We start from the raw sequence: 15713 nt of genomic DNA, 5'->3' as shown, positions 1-15713 counted from the left end.
GCGGCAACAGTGTCTGCTCGTCGGTCCTTGTGGCTGATGTCCTGGAGAGCAGACTCAGATTCTAAGAAGGGCCTGGAGGCTTTACTCTTTAATGGGAAGTTGTTATTTGGTCCAGACTTGGACAAAATAGTGGATACTCTGGCTAAATCCAAGTCCACTTTCCTCCCTTCGACTACAACGCATCCTAAGGTCTGGAGCTCTGCCTTTCCGTTCTTTCGGGTTCAGGGTAAGGCCAAAGGTCAGTCCTTCCCGAGGCAGTCGGCGACCAAGGCCGCCTCTAAGCCCAAGAAGCAAGCCTGGAGTGCTAGACGCCCTTCTTCCAAACAGGAAGATAAACCTTCTGCCTGATGGGATGGGCCTCCCTCTGGGGGACCCCAGAGTGGGAGGCTGACTTCTTCAATTTGCCCAGTGCTGGCACAATACCACCACGGATGCCTGGGTTCGAGAAGTGGTCTCCCAGGGGTACGTCCTGTCTTTTCGGCACAGACCGCCCCACCAGTTTTTCTGCATGGTGTCCTTCTCAGGACAAAACCAAGGCTTTGCAGATTCAGGAAGCTATAGAGTCCTTGCTGAAAGCAGGGGTCATTGTTCCCGTTCCTCAGTCACAACGGGGGATGGGGTACTAAACCTACTCTTTCTGGTGCAGAAACCAAATGGTTCTCATCGCCCTATCCTCAATTTGAAGTCTCTGAACAAATTCCCAAGAGTTCCCAAGTTCAGGATGGAAACGTTACGTTCCATCATTCTGGCGATGGAACCTGGGGATTACATGGTCTCCCTGGATACCCAGGACGCCTACCTTCATGTTCCTGTAGCACCTTCACACCAGCGGTATCTGAGGTTTGCTATCCTTCAACCTCACTACCAGTTTCGGGCTTTACCCTTTGGCCTCTCCACGGCACCAAGGGTGTTCACCAAAATGATGGCGATCATGGCCACCCACCTTCGGAGCCAGAATGTACGGCTGCTACCGTATCTAGACTACCTTCTTTTGCTGGCAAGCTCTCCGGAGGTACTGCTTCAACGTCTCCACCTGACGATCGCTTGTCTGCAAGCGCACGGGTGGTTGATAAATTGGAAAAAGTCCTCCCTAATTCCATCGCAGCGGATTGTTCATTTGGGAGCCCTGCTAGATTCTCGTCAGCAAAGGATCTTCCTGACTCCGGAAAAGGTCTCCTCCCTGCAGCTGCGGATACACAGTTGACTGAGCAGTTGCCGACTGTCGGTCCACTCGGCAATGAGAGTTCTGGGGTCCATGGTGTCGGCATTCGACATGGTGGAATTTGCCCAGTTCCATTCCAGGCCCCTGCAAGGGCTGATTCTATCGGAATGGAACGGATTACCTCACCGGATCCGCTCTCGGATGCTGGTGTTGTCCCCGGAGGTTCGGCAGTCTCTAGCTTGGTGGCTTCAGACGGCTCATCTAGTCGAGGTGCACCCCTTTTGGATCCCGGACTGGGTTCTGCTCACAACAGATGCTAGTCTCCGGGGTTGGGGGGCAGTGACAGGCTCGTTGTCACTTCAGGGCCGTTGGACTGCGAAGGAAGTGGTTCTCCCCATCAACATTCTGGAACTATGGGCCGTGTACAGTCGTCCGCACCGCTCTTCACGGAAGGGCAGTTCAAGTTCAATCCGACAATGCCGCCACGGTGGCATACATCAACCACCAGGGAGGAACTCGCAGTTGTGCTGTGATTTTGGAGGTGTCTCGCATCCTTGCTTGGGTGGAGTGCCACATTCCAGCAATCTCTGCAGTCTTCATCCCCGGAGTCCTCAATTGGGAGGTGGACTTCCTCAGCCGTCACGACGTGCATCCCGGGGAATGGTCGCTTCACCCAGAGGTATTTCAACTACTCGTGGACAGATGGGGGCTGCCGGAGCTGGACCTGATGGCCTCCCGTCACAATCACAAGTTGCCCGTGTACGGGTCAAGGACAAGAGATGCAAGCGCAAGTCTGGTGGAAGCACTGTCGGTGAAATGGACGTTTCACCTGGCGTATCTATTTCCTCCAATATCCCTGCTGCCTCGGGTCCTGCGGAAATTCAAGCAGGACGGCGGCACGCTTGTGCTGGTGGCTCCAGCGTGGCCCAGACGTCCTTGGTACTCCGATCTGAGGAGCCTCTCCATCGACGCTCCGTATCTTCTTCCTCAGCGTCTGGACCTGTTGTCTCAAGGGCCCTGCCTTTACCCGGATCTGGGTCGGCTGCCTTTGATGGCATGGCTCTTGAGACAGCCGTCTTAAGGTCCCTGGTTTTCTCAGGTTCGGTTATTAGTACCATGCTCAGGGCACGCAAGCCTGCTTCCGCACGGATTTACCACAGAGTGTGGCACACTTTCAGTGGTGTGAGTGGAGAAACTATTATCCTCAGGTGTTCCGATTTTCTAGGACTTTGGCTTTTCTTCAGTCAGGATTGGACCTAGGCTTACTTCTTGCCTCATGTGTCCGCACTCTGTGTGGTTCCAACGTAGGATTGCTACACTGCCAGTTGTTCACACTTTTTTTTCTAAGGTGTTCTTCGAATCCAGCCTCCCTTTGTGCCTCCAGTGGCTCCTTGGGACTTGGCGTGGTTTTTCGGGCCCTGCAGAGTTCTCCTTTTTAGCCTCTTGAGTCGGGGGAACTCAAGTGGTTAACTTTTAAGACACTTTTTTTTTCTCCTGGCGATTTGCTTCTGCCAGGAGGGTGTCAGAATTGGGGGCGCTTTCCTGTCGTCCCATTTTTCACCAGGACAGAGCGGTGCTTCGCACTTGTCCTGAGTTTCTGCCTAAAGTAGTTTCCAAGTTCCACATTAATCAGGAACTTGTTGTGCCAGCCTTTCAGTCACCTGATCTTTCAGCTGGTGAGGCTTCCTTGAATGTAGTCCGTGCTCTCGGAATCTATGTGGACCGGACTGATTCCGTTAGGAAGTTCTGATGCCTTGTTTGTCCTATTTGGTTTTCACAGGAGGGGTTGGCCTGCCAACAAACAAACGTTAGCCCGTTGGCTTTGTTCCGTTATTTGTGAAGCTTATACTCAGGAGGGTTTACCTGTTCCAGCCTCCGTTAAGGCTCATTCCACTCGGTCTGTGGGTCCCTCTTGGGCTGCTAGACGTGGCACCTCTGCTGTTCAGCTATGTAAGGCGGCCACCTGGTCTTCCCTTCAGGCATTTTTGAAGTTCTATGCCTTTGACACCTTTTGCCTCTCAGGATGCATCCTTCAGGCGCCGGATTCTCCTTTCTGCACAGGAGCGTCCCCTCCCTTAGTTGAACTGCTTTGGGACATCCCCAAGGTCCACCCTGTGGACCCCCTATGGACCCTGAAGTAGAAAACAAGAGATATGGTAAGAACTTACCTTTGTTATCTCTGTTTCTACGAAGTCCATAGGGTCCACAGGGCACCCGCCCTGACGCACCTGGCTTCATATGGGCTGTGTGGCTGGTCACCGGTTTTCCGTCTACCATTTCTGTGAGTATGGTTTCTTGTGTGTTCCAGTCTTCCTTCTCTCTGTTTCGTCTCCTACTCCAGCCTTGGCTGCTTACCAACTGAGGTGCCTGTGGCTCAGGGGCGGGGTATAGAGGCGGATGAACCCAAGTGCATCCTGGGAGCAACAAAAGCTTTAACTGTGTGGTGCCCGTGGATGCAGAACCAGCTATGCCCCAAGGTCAACCCTGTGGACCCTATGGACTTCGTAGAAACAGAGATAACAAAGGTAAGTTCTTACTATATATACAGAGATCGGCTGGAATAAAGATCCCTTAGCTGATATTATGGCCTGACCTGGTGGTGGTACGGGATATTTGTAATCTTTAGGTATTGTGTACAGTAATGGTATTATGGGATTGATCACTTGTAAAGCCTTCGAGACCTGTTCTGAAATGATTAAATCTTCACATGCTTTAGATAACAGCTGGTCCAGTTCACTTTTAAATTGTGATGTCATATCCGAACACCAACATCTATGGAACACGTTCTGACATATCTCAAGGACACTAATATTCTTCTAAAATTAGCTTGACCTGCAAACAATACCAAAGAATTGTTTATTATATTCAGTAGATGTAATCTCCACACACATTAGGATTGACGACAACTAGGATGTTAATTAACAATAATCCCCACTTTAAAGGTCCTGACCCTAATTTGTTCATGCACTTTTAGAGTTAGTGTTAACACAAATCATTTTTAATACAATGTAGGTTAACTCCAAACCTGTGTGCAATGTGCCCCCATCTTTCGCAAATGCATAGATGATCTTATATTTCTGTGACAGGGTCTAAAATTAAATTTTGTGATGTAATTGAGAACCACAATAAGACATACAGTCCAGTCAAATTTCCATACCAGGTTGATTACAATACAGTAAATTTTCTAGAGGTTTCTATAACTACAATTGGCAAGTCATTGAAAACATCTTTATATTCGAAATCAATAGTAATTAACTATTACTAGCTATTAGTGCTCATCCTGAACCCACTCAAAGCAGGTTTACTGTATTCTCAAATTTTGAGAAAGTTAAGCATAACTAGTGATTGTTAGATTCATGTTTGTTTGTGAACCCGGTGTCTGATATTCATCTGTATGGGTGTCTGGAGATGTGTAACGAAAGCTGGCAGGCCTAAGGAGACCTCCTGGCATGAAATATAGACCACTGCCCTGACCGGGAATTGAACCCGGGTCTCGGCGGAGAGATGCAATATCGTACCCACTAGACCACCAGGGACATCGGTGTTGGAGACAAGTTGGTATGTGTAATCAGTGGAGAGTGTGGCAGTAGATTGACCAGGCTGATACTGGGTTAATACTGTAGAAAGATAAAATAACACTCTTCTTTCTGTAAACCGGAATGCTTGGAGTGGTAGATCTTGGCAACGTATTCACCAGGCTGGAACTGGGTTGTCGCTGTAGTCCAGGATCCAGGAGCACTCAGATGGTAGCAGGAACGGATGCAGACCAAACACCAGAGTGGATAGTAGGTGATGATATCAGAAACACTCACCATGCAGGGAGAATGTATACACAGGCGAGTTGTAGGTTCGTATAACCGGAACAGATGAAGGTTCTCTGTGCAGCCAGTGGGATAGCTGCCTCAGTTATAGACTGAACCTGATGTAGACCGGACACCGGAATGGATAGTGGTTGATAGCAGGAACCAGGAACACTCACCACGCAGTGAGAATAGTATACACAGGCGAGTTGCAGGTTCGGCTATCAGGAACCAGTTGAGATTCTCTGTGCAGTCATTTGGATAGCTGCCCAAGTTGTAGATCACTTGCAGGAATCTGTATAGCAGAAGGAAGCAAAACTGCACCAACTGGATACAAGTAAGTAACAGGAGCTCTGAATAGCTCACAGTCGGAACTGAGGTTAGGCATTGTACTGGCAATTACGGCTACCCGGTATGCAGCTGCGGGGGGAGCACAATTCCCCACAGAGCACTCCGGTCTGTGAGATACCGTTTTGACCCGGGGACAGTGCGCACTCTCATCCTTTTTAGATGGTGCTGGATGGCAGCGCTGTCCCGGTTTGCCGCGCCATTTTGCCAGTTTTACTATGAGCCGCTCCCTCATAGGGAGTATGCACCTCACAGGCAGCTCCTGGATGAAGCATGATAAGTGCTTTCCCCTTATGAGAGGGAATAGCACTTGTAACACAGGGAAGGAAGCTAAGGAGCGGGGTCGAAGCCACTGGACTCGGCTGCAGTAGTAGAAGACAGTCCTGGCTGCTGTGTAGGCAGTGAAGACAGGGCAGCTGCTGTAGTTTCTGGATCTGCAGGCTGCGATCCTTAGCTCGTGCAGTCCTCTTCTCAGCTCCTCTCCTCTGTGGCAGATTACCTCTCAGGAACGCTAAGTATATTTGCTTTTTTGGTATTGTCTTAGGGCCTGATTCAGACCCACTCGCGAGCGGCTGTCCGCTCGCAAGTGGGTCGATGTTCTGCACTGAGCATGCGCACGACGGAGGGAGGACTTTCCTTCGCTCGTTGTGTCTGATCAAAGGGGGCGTGCTGTCGATGTTGATTGACAACACGCCCCCTTTGGTGGGCGTGCCGGGGGCGTGCCTCCCTGACGGGGGCGTTCCTAAGGGAACGCCTTCCGTCAGAGGCTGGCCCACTGACATCACTAGTGATGTCAGTGGGAGTGATTTTGGCTCTGATAGAGCCAAAATCACTCCGGGCCTTGCGGTTGAAAACCTCAACCGCAGGCTCCGGCTCGCAGTTTCGATGGTCGCGATGGTCAAGACCATCGCGGCCATCAAACTGCACGCTTGTATAGGCTGTGGGTGGTGACCCACAGCTATACGAGCGTCCAGGAGGACGCTCCATAGTTATGGAGGGCGGCCCTCATTCAGAGCGTGCGCTCTGCTCAGAGCGTACGGCTCTGAATGAGGGCCTTAGTTGGCTATGCTGTGTGTGCAGTTGCTCAGTGTTATTTTCCTGTGGCTGAGACTTTTATGAACAATGGCAGACAAGGAAAAGGGCTTTACTATGGTTTTGTTTTTACTTGTGCTACGTGTAACGTTGAATTGCAGTGTGTGCAAGTGGACTCCGGGTAGTTGTGCGCGGACTGTAATGTCTAATGGTGCGCAAGCGTCCGGGCCACAGCGACTTGTCCGGGGGCGTTGGCACAGGCTCTTGGTCGGTCAGTCTATTACATAGTGAAGCTGGTGTCCCTTTAGCAAGCGGTCCAGTCTAGAGTACCAGCTGTGTGGTCTTGAATCGCCTACTCCTGGCGGTGCAATTACCCAATTAGGGCCGTATTCAATTAGCTGCAAAAACGGCCGTTTTCTCGCCATAGGTGGAAATGGGCGTTTTTTACCAAAAAACAGGCGAAAACGCAATTGGAGAATAAAAAACTGGAGAAAAGTTTTCTCCATCTCAGATCAGGCGGAAAAAAAATGCAAAATCCCTATTTTTGGCTAAAAATGTGGGGATTTCCTTCAGAACCCTTTGGACAGCCCCTCTAAATATACTTTAGTGGAAAAAAAATCGTAAGTTGCGCACTTTGTTTGAAAAACGACCGCTAAAATGTTGGTCAAACTTTTTCGTAAAAAATCCGTTTAACGTATCGGGGCTGGTATTTAAGGGTCCATAGGGATCCACAGGGATACCATGGGGATAATGTGGTTGGAGTGATCCAGGCACCAAACAGTTTAAGCTTTCAGCTCCCAGGATGCCTGAGGTCCTCCTCCACATATACTCCGCCACAGGCATTCCGTTGTTCGTTTGGTGCGGCAGGACTCAGACGCACCTTTGTAACGGGACTGCTCAGGCAGTCCCAAGCTTTTATTATATGTTTTATTTTTTTACTATGTTTTTGAGTTAGCAGTGCTGAGTGTCTGAATTAAGATGCATGCAGTGCGACTCCGCTGCAGTGAGGGTGTTGGGCCGTCCGCTCCCCCACTAGACCACTGGGGCCTTATTGTCTGACATCGGGGATTGGCAGCAGTTGCTGCTGCTCCCGTGAGTCCAGCAGCTTAGGGGAGGTAGGCTCTCACCTTGCAGCTGCACCCCCGATCCAGATGCAGTTCCGTGAAAGGTTTTGCCGCGTCTGGGTCGCTTTTCCTGCCCTCCTCGTGCATATGAGATGCTCACAGTCCACTATCTGTGCTCTGCTGAAGCGGTTTAGTCTCAGGAGGTTTTGAACCAGTCTCCCTGTGTACCTCTCCCCCGAGTAAGGTATATAGTGCTCTATGTTCTACCATGCCTCGTGTTTGAGTAGTTGATAGAGTGTCTATGGCAACTAAATTACATATGCTTTGTATGTGACTATTTGGTAGCTGCTCTATTGATACTGCCTTTTTATTTTCTGACTATCAGTTATAACTATCACTATTTTCTTCTTCGGAACACCAAACAGTTAAAAACTTTAGCTCTCAGGATGAACTGGGTCCTCCTCCATATATACCCTGCCCCTGGCTAAAGGCATTTTAGTTTTTTATTTTATGCACAGAAGTGCACCATACTGAACAGGGGACTGCCTCAGCAGTTCCAAGCCAGTTTTTTTTTGTTTATTTTTTTATTATGAGTAAGCAGCACCAGGCGTCCGAATGGATGCCCGTGCTGCTGTTCCGTCTACCCCCGCTGGCGCCGCAACGCTGGTGCGGGAACTGGTTATTTTGACGGAGGTCAGCAGAGTGACGCTGATCCCAGGACTGCAACTGGAAACATCGGGGATGCAAATAAGGTCGTTCCCCGTGGCCACTGACATGGCAGTCCGTGCCTTCAGCGGTGGAGACTTCCCGGGGGACGATGTAGAAAGGAGCCAGGTAAACTGCCTCCCACACTATACCACCGGGACATGAGGGATCCTGACAGCTGGGGGTGATAACGGCGGCGGCCATGATATGTCAGTGTGCCCGGTGAATCCATACAGCAGAGGGGAGGTACGCTCTCCCCGGCAGACCCTCCCCCAACCCAGATGCTGGTCCAGAGGCGAGTTTTCTTTTCCCGCGTCTGGGTTGCCCCGCCCAGCCTCCCTGTATATGACATGGCCAGAGACCACTCTCGGGTGCTTTTGGTGGCTGCAATCTCAGGAGGTTTGGTCAGTCTCCCTGTATACCTCTCCTTAGGTGGGCAGGTTATACAGCGCTCCATATCCTACTTAGCCTTGTGTGCTGTTCGTAGTTGACTAAGAACTTATTGCATATATATATTTTAGATATTATTTGCATTGTTTGCGGCTTGTGAAAACTGCTGTGAGTTATTCCTGAATGACTGTCAGTTATAGCTATCACTGCTGTTTCTCCTGATTAGCCCTTTGCTACAGGAGTGTGGGTTATTGTGGGTGTGAAACATTGTCACATTGTGTATTACTTTGCATAACATTAAGGATATTGTTTTCTCTAAAGAAATTGAGAAGCAGGTGGCTGAAGCCCCTGCGCTGGTGTCATGCATGGCCTGTAAAGCGGGGTTCTCCACTCAGGATTTCATGCAGAATGGTTTATGCGGTCACTGTTATAAGGAGTCACCACATCAGTCAAATGTACCAGCTCCTGGGCAGGAACCTCCTTGAACTTCCATTTCCCAGATCATGGCACAGGTTGTAGACCGGTTATCTGCTCCTAGGCTGGCCCCTACTATTGGGTACTTTTAGCAGCTACAACCTACTATGTTTATGCCCCCTATGCATCCATCCTGGATGGACATTTATGCCCACTCAGGTCAGAGTATGACTTCGTCCCCTGCTGCATTTCAGCAAGTGCTGCAAGCAGCTAGGCCGGTACATCCTAAAACAGAAGGCGGTCGGCTTCTTCATATCATTTTGTCAAGCCTGTAAACTTTGGTGCATCTTCTGATGAGTGTGATGATACACAGGGTTTCTCTGAGGAGAGGAGGACCATTTTCCAACAGCAGATGTCCCCTCCTTGATTAGGGCAAAGCTGTGCTTAAACATGGATAATGAGAAGCCAGAACAAAGAAAGGCTCCAGTGTGTAAACGCCAGAAAGTGGTAAAAGCTGAATTTCCCAAATCTGAGCACCTCTCTGAACTTATGGGAGAAGCATGGAGTTCTCCAGATAAACGATTCCATGTTACAAAGAAGGTTACAGCCTTATACTGCCTTCCGCCAGATGAGTGCAATAAGTGGGAAGTTTCACCAAAGGTAGATGCGCATGTGGCACATCTGGTCAGGAGCACCACATTGCCCATACCATCTGCATCCTCCCTTAGGGATTCCACATATAGGAGACTTGAAGCCTGTCTCAAGGCTGTCTTTTCTCTGTCAGGAGCTGTTGCCCGCCCGGCCATGACTATGGCCTGGATTTCTAAGGCCATTGAGGAATGGACAAAGGCACTGGAAAATACACTTCCAGAGGCTTCCAGAGAAGAGCTGACAATTATCTCCTATATTAAGGAGGCTGACTCCTATCTAGGAGAGGCAGCATTGTACGCCGGTATTTTGTCCTCTAAGGTTTCAGCTGCCTCAGTTGTGGCTCGCAGAGCCCTATGGTTAAGGGACTGGAAAGCAGATGCAGGGTTCAAGAAGGTCCTGGAATCCCTTCCTTTTACGGGAGGCATTCTGTTTGGCACAGAATTGGATAAGATTGTAGCTATGGTAGCAGCCTCCAAGTCGGCTGGTCTGCCTTCAATATCTACTCCTAGACCTAGGCAGTCGCCCTTTCGAGCCTCGGCCACAAGGAAAAGCAAGGGCCAGTCTTTCTCTAGAACCAGTTCTCGTAAGAGTCTAAGAAACCTTGGCCAAACAGACGTCCGGCTTCCAAGTCTGACGACTAACCCGCGGTCTGATGGGGCGGGACTCCCCCTGGGGAATCCCAGGGTAGGAGGCAGACTACTTCAGTTTTTGGACACCTGGCCTCGCACGACAACCGACGCTTGGGTTCGGGTGGTGGTCTCTCAGGGGTACGCCCTTACTTTCTGGAGAAGTCAACTCCTTCAGAGGTGTCTGCAAAGGCCTTGGCCCTCCAGCAGGCCATTCATTCCCATTCATTCCCTGTTGGAGTCAGGGGTAATAATCAAGGTTCCGGTGAATCAACTAGGAAAGGGTTTTTATTCCAACCTAATTTGGATCTCACCGGCCTATTCTGAATCTAAAAAGTCTCAACACATTTATCCGGTTGCCCAGGTTCCGTATGGAAACCCTTCGATCAATTGTGTTGGCAATGGAACCGGCGGATTTTATGGTGTCATGAAAAAACAGGGGGAAGGGGGAAAAAAAGAAAGGGATAAAGAAACCGCACTGATCTGAAGTGTAGCTATAAATATCAAAATTATATATTGTTCATGCTATGGCCACCTCTGAAAAATATAAAGTAGGTGTTAACCAACAATGATGAGGGTGGTGGTGCTACCCAGAGTTAAATGTATATTGCAGTCAGAAAAACAGGGTGTCAGTCCTAGGACTTCAACCCAAGAACTCTAGAAGGGTGCACTCTATTAGCCAAAGTCATATAAAATAGAACTTAACTTTTATTATATCTATAATGACCCACGTATAAAAAGACTAACATAGATACCATTTGTATCTAACGAAAATTATTATATTTATTCGGTTATATAAACCAAGATAGAGTAGGCGAAATATAAAAGAAAACAAATTAGACAATACAACATGTAACATGTATAATAATAATAAAAAACATCAGGTCAGGAGATTTTAGAAAATTGCATCTGATGGAAAAATGCCATATAATAAGCTTCTATCCTATTATAGTAGAAAAAATGAATAGGAAAGTAGGGGTATAAGATCCAAACTAGGCTCTGCTGCTCCTTTCACACTAAAAAGTGGAGGAAACGGAGTGAGAGATCTGCTAGTATGGTAACCTCTAAGGAAAAATTACATAGTCAGCAGTGGCTCTCGTCATCAACCCCAATTGCTGCTATTGGTTGTCTTACCAAATGGCATAGGGCAACAAATGAGTGAATTATTAGGTTGGTATGGGAGCCACTGCGAAAAGACAGAAAAAGTATAAGGCGTAATGTCCGTATCAAATAGATAATACATTTCTCAGATGTATTATACGAAATATGACGCCACAATAGTTAATACCAGAACATGAATGAGATAAGCAGGGACTAAAGATTCCACTACTAGGCTCTGCTGCTCAATCTCATACACTTATGTAGAGGAGAAAAAGTGAGAGATCTGCTAGTAAGGTAGTCTCATGAAAATATAGTTGAGAGCAGTTTGAATTTTCAACCCCAATTTCTGCTGTTGTTTTTCATCCCACAGGGCCTTGGACAACCAATGAGAGAATCCTCAGGTTGATATAAAGCTGCTAGAGATATAGAGATAAATATTACTTAATAGTTGCTATCATTAATCTATGCAATATCTATATTCATCATGTGGGACCACATATTTGAGAAATATTGTGAAATAGAGAGAACATAGTAATATTGACACCATCTCCTGCAGTTCAGATAATTCCTAAAAATAGTTTTGTAAGTAGAGTGTCCTGCATACGCTCTTAATAGAACGGAAAAATTAGAAATTTGTGGTAACATGTACAACCAAGCATAGTGGTATGCCTGTGGCATGAAATGCCAGAAAGGAAGGGGTTAACACATGACAATCAATACATTATGTTAGCAGTCATATGGTTAATGCCATAACAGATGTATCCGAGAAAATAACAGACATTATAGCCATAAAAAGTTTAACCACTTAACTGTAATTCTTTTTCCAAAAACCGCTCCAAAATTGTCGGTTTCTTTTATGATTGAATTAGGTCAAGAACATAATTTTAAACTTATCCATCACTATTTTATTTGAAAAATTTTTTTTTTTTTTAAAACCCAGTATACCATAAAAATAGCTATTTTTATGTTATACTGTAGTGATGGCCATTGACAGCTGTACCATTGATGGTTCAACCATCGTTAGAAGCCATCAATTGTTTAGCGATTGGTCAAGATCTGTGTAGACCACAACTATCGATGTTCCCTAAACATCGATTGTTGGCTACCATCACTGGTGCAACATTGATGGCAACCCACTTGTTTTCAGTCAGACCATCGATGTTTGCAAACCATCGATGGTTTGTTACCATGCCTAAACAGAGGCTCTGCGATATCTATATATATATATATATATAGAACATATGTGTGTGTGTGTATATATATATATATATATATATGTGTGTGTGTGTGTATATATATATATATATATATATACATACACACACACATCCATATGCATATATATATATATATATATGCCTATATATATGCATATGTGTGTGTGTGTGTGTACATATATATACACACATATATATATATATGTTCTATATATATATATATATATATATATACACACATATATGTTCTATAGTTATATATATATATATATATATATATATATATATATTACATACACACACACATATGTTATATATATATACATGCATATGTGTGTGTGTATGTGTGTGTATATATATATGCATATATACCGTATATATATATAATATACACACACACATATTTTATTACTAACATTATATTTTGCCCGATCACTGTGGCCAGCAGTGATCGGGACTTGGGGAGGTGGAGCTGAGGCCGGACAGGAGTGGGAGGGGCTGCCGTGGTACATAGCAGCGGCGGCTACCAGAGCCGCCGTTGCTGCTTCTCTAACACAGTGATCTCACTGTGATCCGGAGCCGCAGCGGGAGGGTCTCCCGCTAGCGGCCCGGCTACATAGCGGCAGCGGCGGCTACCAGAGCCGCTGCTGCTTCTCTCACACAGTGATCACACTGATCACTGTGATCCGGAGCCGCAGCGGGAGGGTCTACCAGAGCCGCCGCTACTGCCTGTTACTGAAATGTCTGCCCGATCACTGCTGGCCACAGTGATCGGGTCACAGCAGCAGCGGCTACATGAGCCGTGGCTGCTGCTTCTAGGGGGGTGCCGCCGGGGCCCGATCACTGTGGCCAGCAGTGATCAGGACACAAAGGAGGAGGAGGCACAGGTGTAGAGGGACCAGCAGGTCCCTCTGAGGTGGGTGGCTGTTGGCAGTTAACTTCCAGCATGCCGCCCACTGTGTTTCTCTGACTGGTCGTATCAGATACGACCATGTCAGGGAAAGCCCAGTCTGGCATGGTCACATCTGATACGACTGTGCCAGGCAAGTGGTTAAACAACATGCACAATCTGATACATTTTCATGATGTAATAGGTATGTATAAGAAACCCCCATTGGTATATGTATAAATAACTGGCAGGAAATACAGTGTGCTAGCAGTCACATGGTTAATGCCATATCTATATAAACACTATAGTAACGAAAGGGTTAAACCCTACAAAATGTATAAGTTAATAAGTCTTCATAGTGTGATATAAGGCATGTATAAGGAACAATGAAAAAAATCCTATTCATCCAGCTCTGTCAGTATGATCTGAAAGGTAATAGGAGAAGAGAAAGTAACAAAGTGGCAGTGAGAGGATAAATCTCTTGTCCCTCTCCCTTTTTGGTTTTGCAACAGGATAGAGCTGTTCTTCGTACCAGGGCGGGTTACCTTCCTAAGGTTGTATCCCGCTTTCTTGTGAATGAAGAGATTGTGGTTCCAGCCTTCCAGTCTTCATGCCTTTCTAGGGGTGAAGCTTCTCTGGATGTTGTACACGCCCTACGTATTTACGTGGAACGCACCATCTCCATTAGGAAATCGGAAACTGTATGACTGTCATAAGCGAGGCTGGCCACCTAACAAACAAACTCTGGCTAGGTGGCTTCATATGACAATTTCTCAAGCGTACACACAAGCTGATCTCTCTGTTCCAAGCACAGTGACGGCACATTTTACTCGATCTGTGGGATAATCGTGGGCGTTTCGTCATGGTGCCTCTGCTGAACAATTGCGCATGGCAGTCACGTGGTCTTCCATCCACACTTTTGTCAAATTTTACGCATTTCATACATTTGCCTCTCAGGATGGTTCTTTTGGGAGTCAGATTCTCCTTTCTACTAAACACGAGCGTCCCCACCCTTAAAGGAACTGCTTTGGGACTTCCCCAAGGTAACTTCTGTGGACCCTATGGAGCTCAAAGAAAAAATTAAAAGTTATGGTATAACATACCTTTTGTTAACTTTTTTTCTTTGAGGTCCATAGGGTCCACAGGACACCCACCCTAATGCACCTGATGTTATTGGGTAATCCTTTCTTTTGTATTTCTATGATTCCATCTTCCTAGAGAGAGTTTCTGAGGTACAATTGTCCTTCTCATCTTTTCCTTTTCCTGCTTTGGGCTTTGTAACAATCTAAATCCCTGTAGCCAGGGGCTGGGTATTTATGGAGGAGGACCCAGTGCATCCTGGGAGCTAAAGCGCTTAACTGTTTGGTGCCTAGATCACTCCAACCACATACCCCAAGGTAACTTCTGTGGACCTCAAAGAAAAAGAGTTAACAAAGGTGTGTTATACCATAACTCTTAATTGTTCTCCTCATCCCTCTGTTACAGGTGTGTGGGAGTTTTCCTTTGTACTTCACATTTAATTGTTATTTGTGAAGGCTGTCGCCATTACATTGCATTGTTATCTTTATACTTGATATGTCAAAAGGTAAAGGAAAACAGGAGGTGGAGGCCCCTGTGCTGGTTTCATGTAAATTCTGTTTGGTAAGCTTGTCCCCTCGGGACTTTATAAATGGTTTGTGTGCTGTCTGTTATAAAGAACCACCTCATCAGTCCAGTATACCAGCCCCTGTACAGGAGCCATCTTGGGTGTCCTCCTTGTCTCAGGTGATGTCGCAGCTAGTGGATCGTTTGGCTACTCCCACACTGCCTCCTTTAATGGGATACCCACAGCATGCTATGTTTGACCCTCCTATACATCTTTCCTGCGTGAATGTTTATGCCCCCTCGAGTATGGCTCCGACGCCTAATTGGAGGTTATCTTTTTAGCATTCTGCTCAGCATGTAGATTCAGACGCATCATCAGAGTCATATACTGCGCTGGGTTCTTCTCCAGGGTCTAGCTCGGGAGAGGAGGACCATCCTTCTACAATGGATGTTCCTTCTTTGGGGGCGGTTATATCAATCCTAAATATACAGGATGATGAACCGGCTCCTAGAAAGAAGGCTCCAGTGTTTAAACACCAGAAGGTGACAAAAGCTGAGTTTCCTAATTCTGAGCAGCTCACTGAAGTTATAGAAGAGGCATGGAGTAACCCAGATAAACGGTTACATTTTATGAAAAGATTAGCATCGTTGTATCCTTTTCCAGCTTCTGAATGTAATAAGTGGGAAACCCCTCCTACTGTAGATTAATGCTACGTTGCCTATTCCATAG

The 15713-nt window shown here is 46.9% G+C and overlaps 1 protein-coding gene across 5 annotated transcripts in view; it reads left to right on the top strand.

The window, feature by feature from the left end:
- CENPC (centromere protein C) overlaps positions 1–15713 on the top strand; it is a 250358-nt gene that overhangs the window by 59758 nt on the left and 174887 nt on the right. The window lies entirely within an intron of this gene.

Source organism: Taudactylus pleione, unplaced genomic scaffold (genome assembly GCF_031769625.1).
Source record: "Taudactylus pleione unplaced genomic scaffold, aTauple2 ptg001339l, whole genome shotgun sequence".
Lineage (NCBI taxonomy): Eukaryota > Metazoa > Chordata > Amphibia > Anura > Myobatrachidae > Taudactylus > Taudactylus pleione.
The sequence above is the reverse complement of the archived record's forward strand: the minus strand, read 5'-3'. Positions and strand labels throughout refer to the sequence as shown.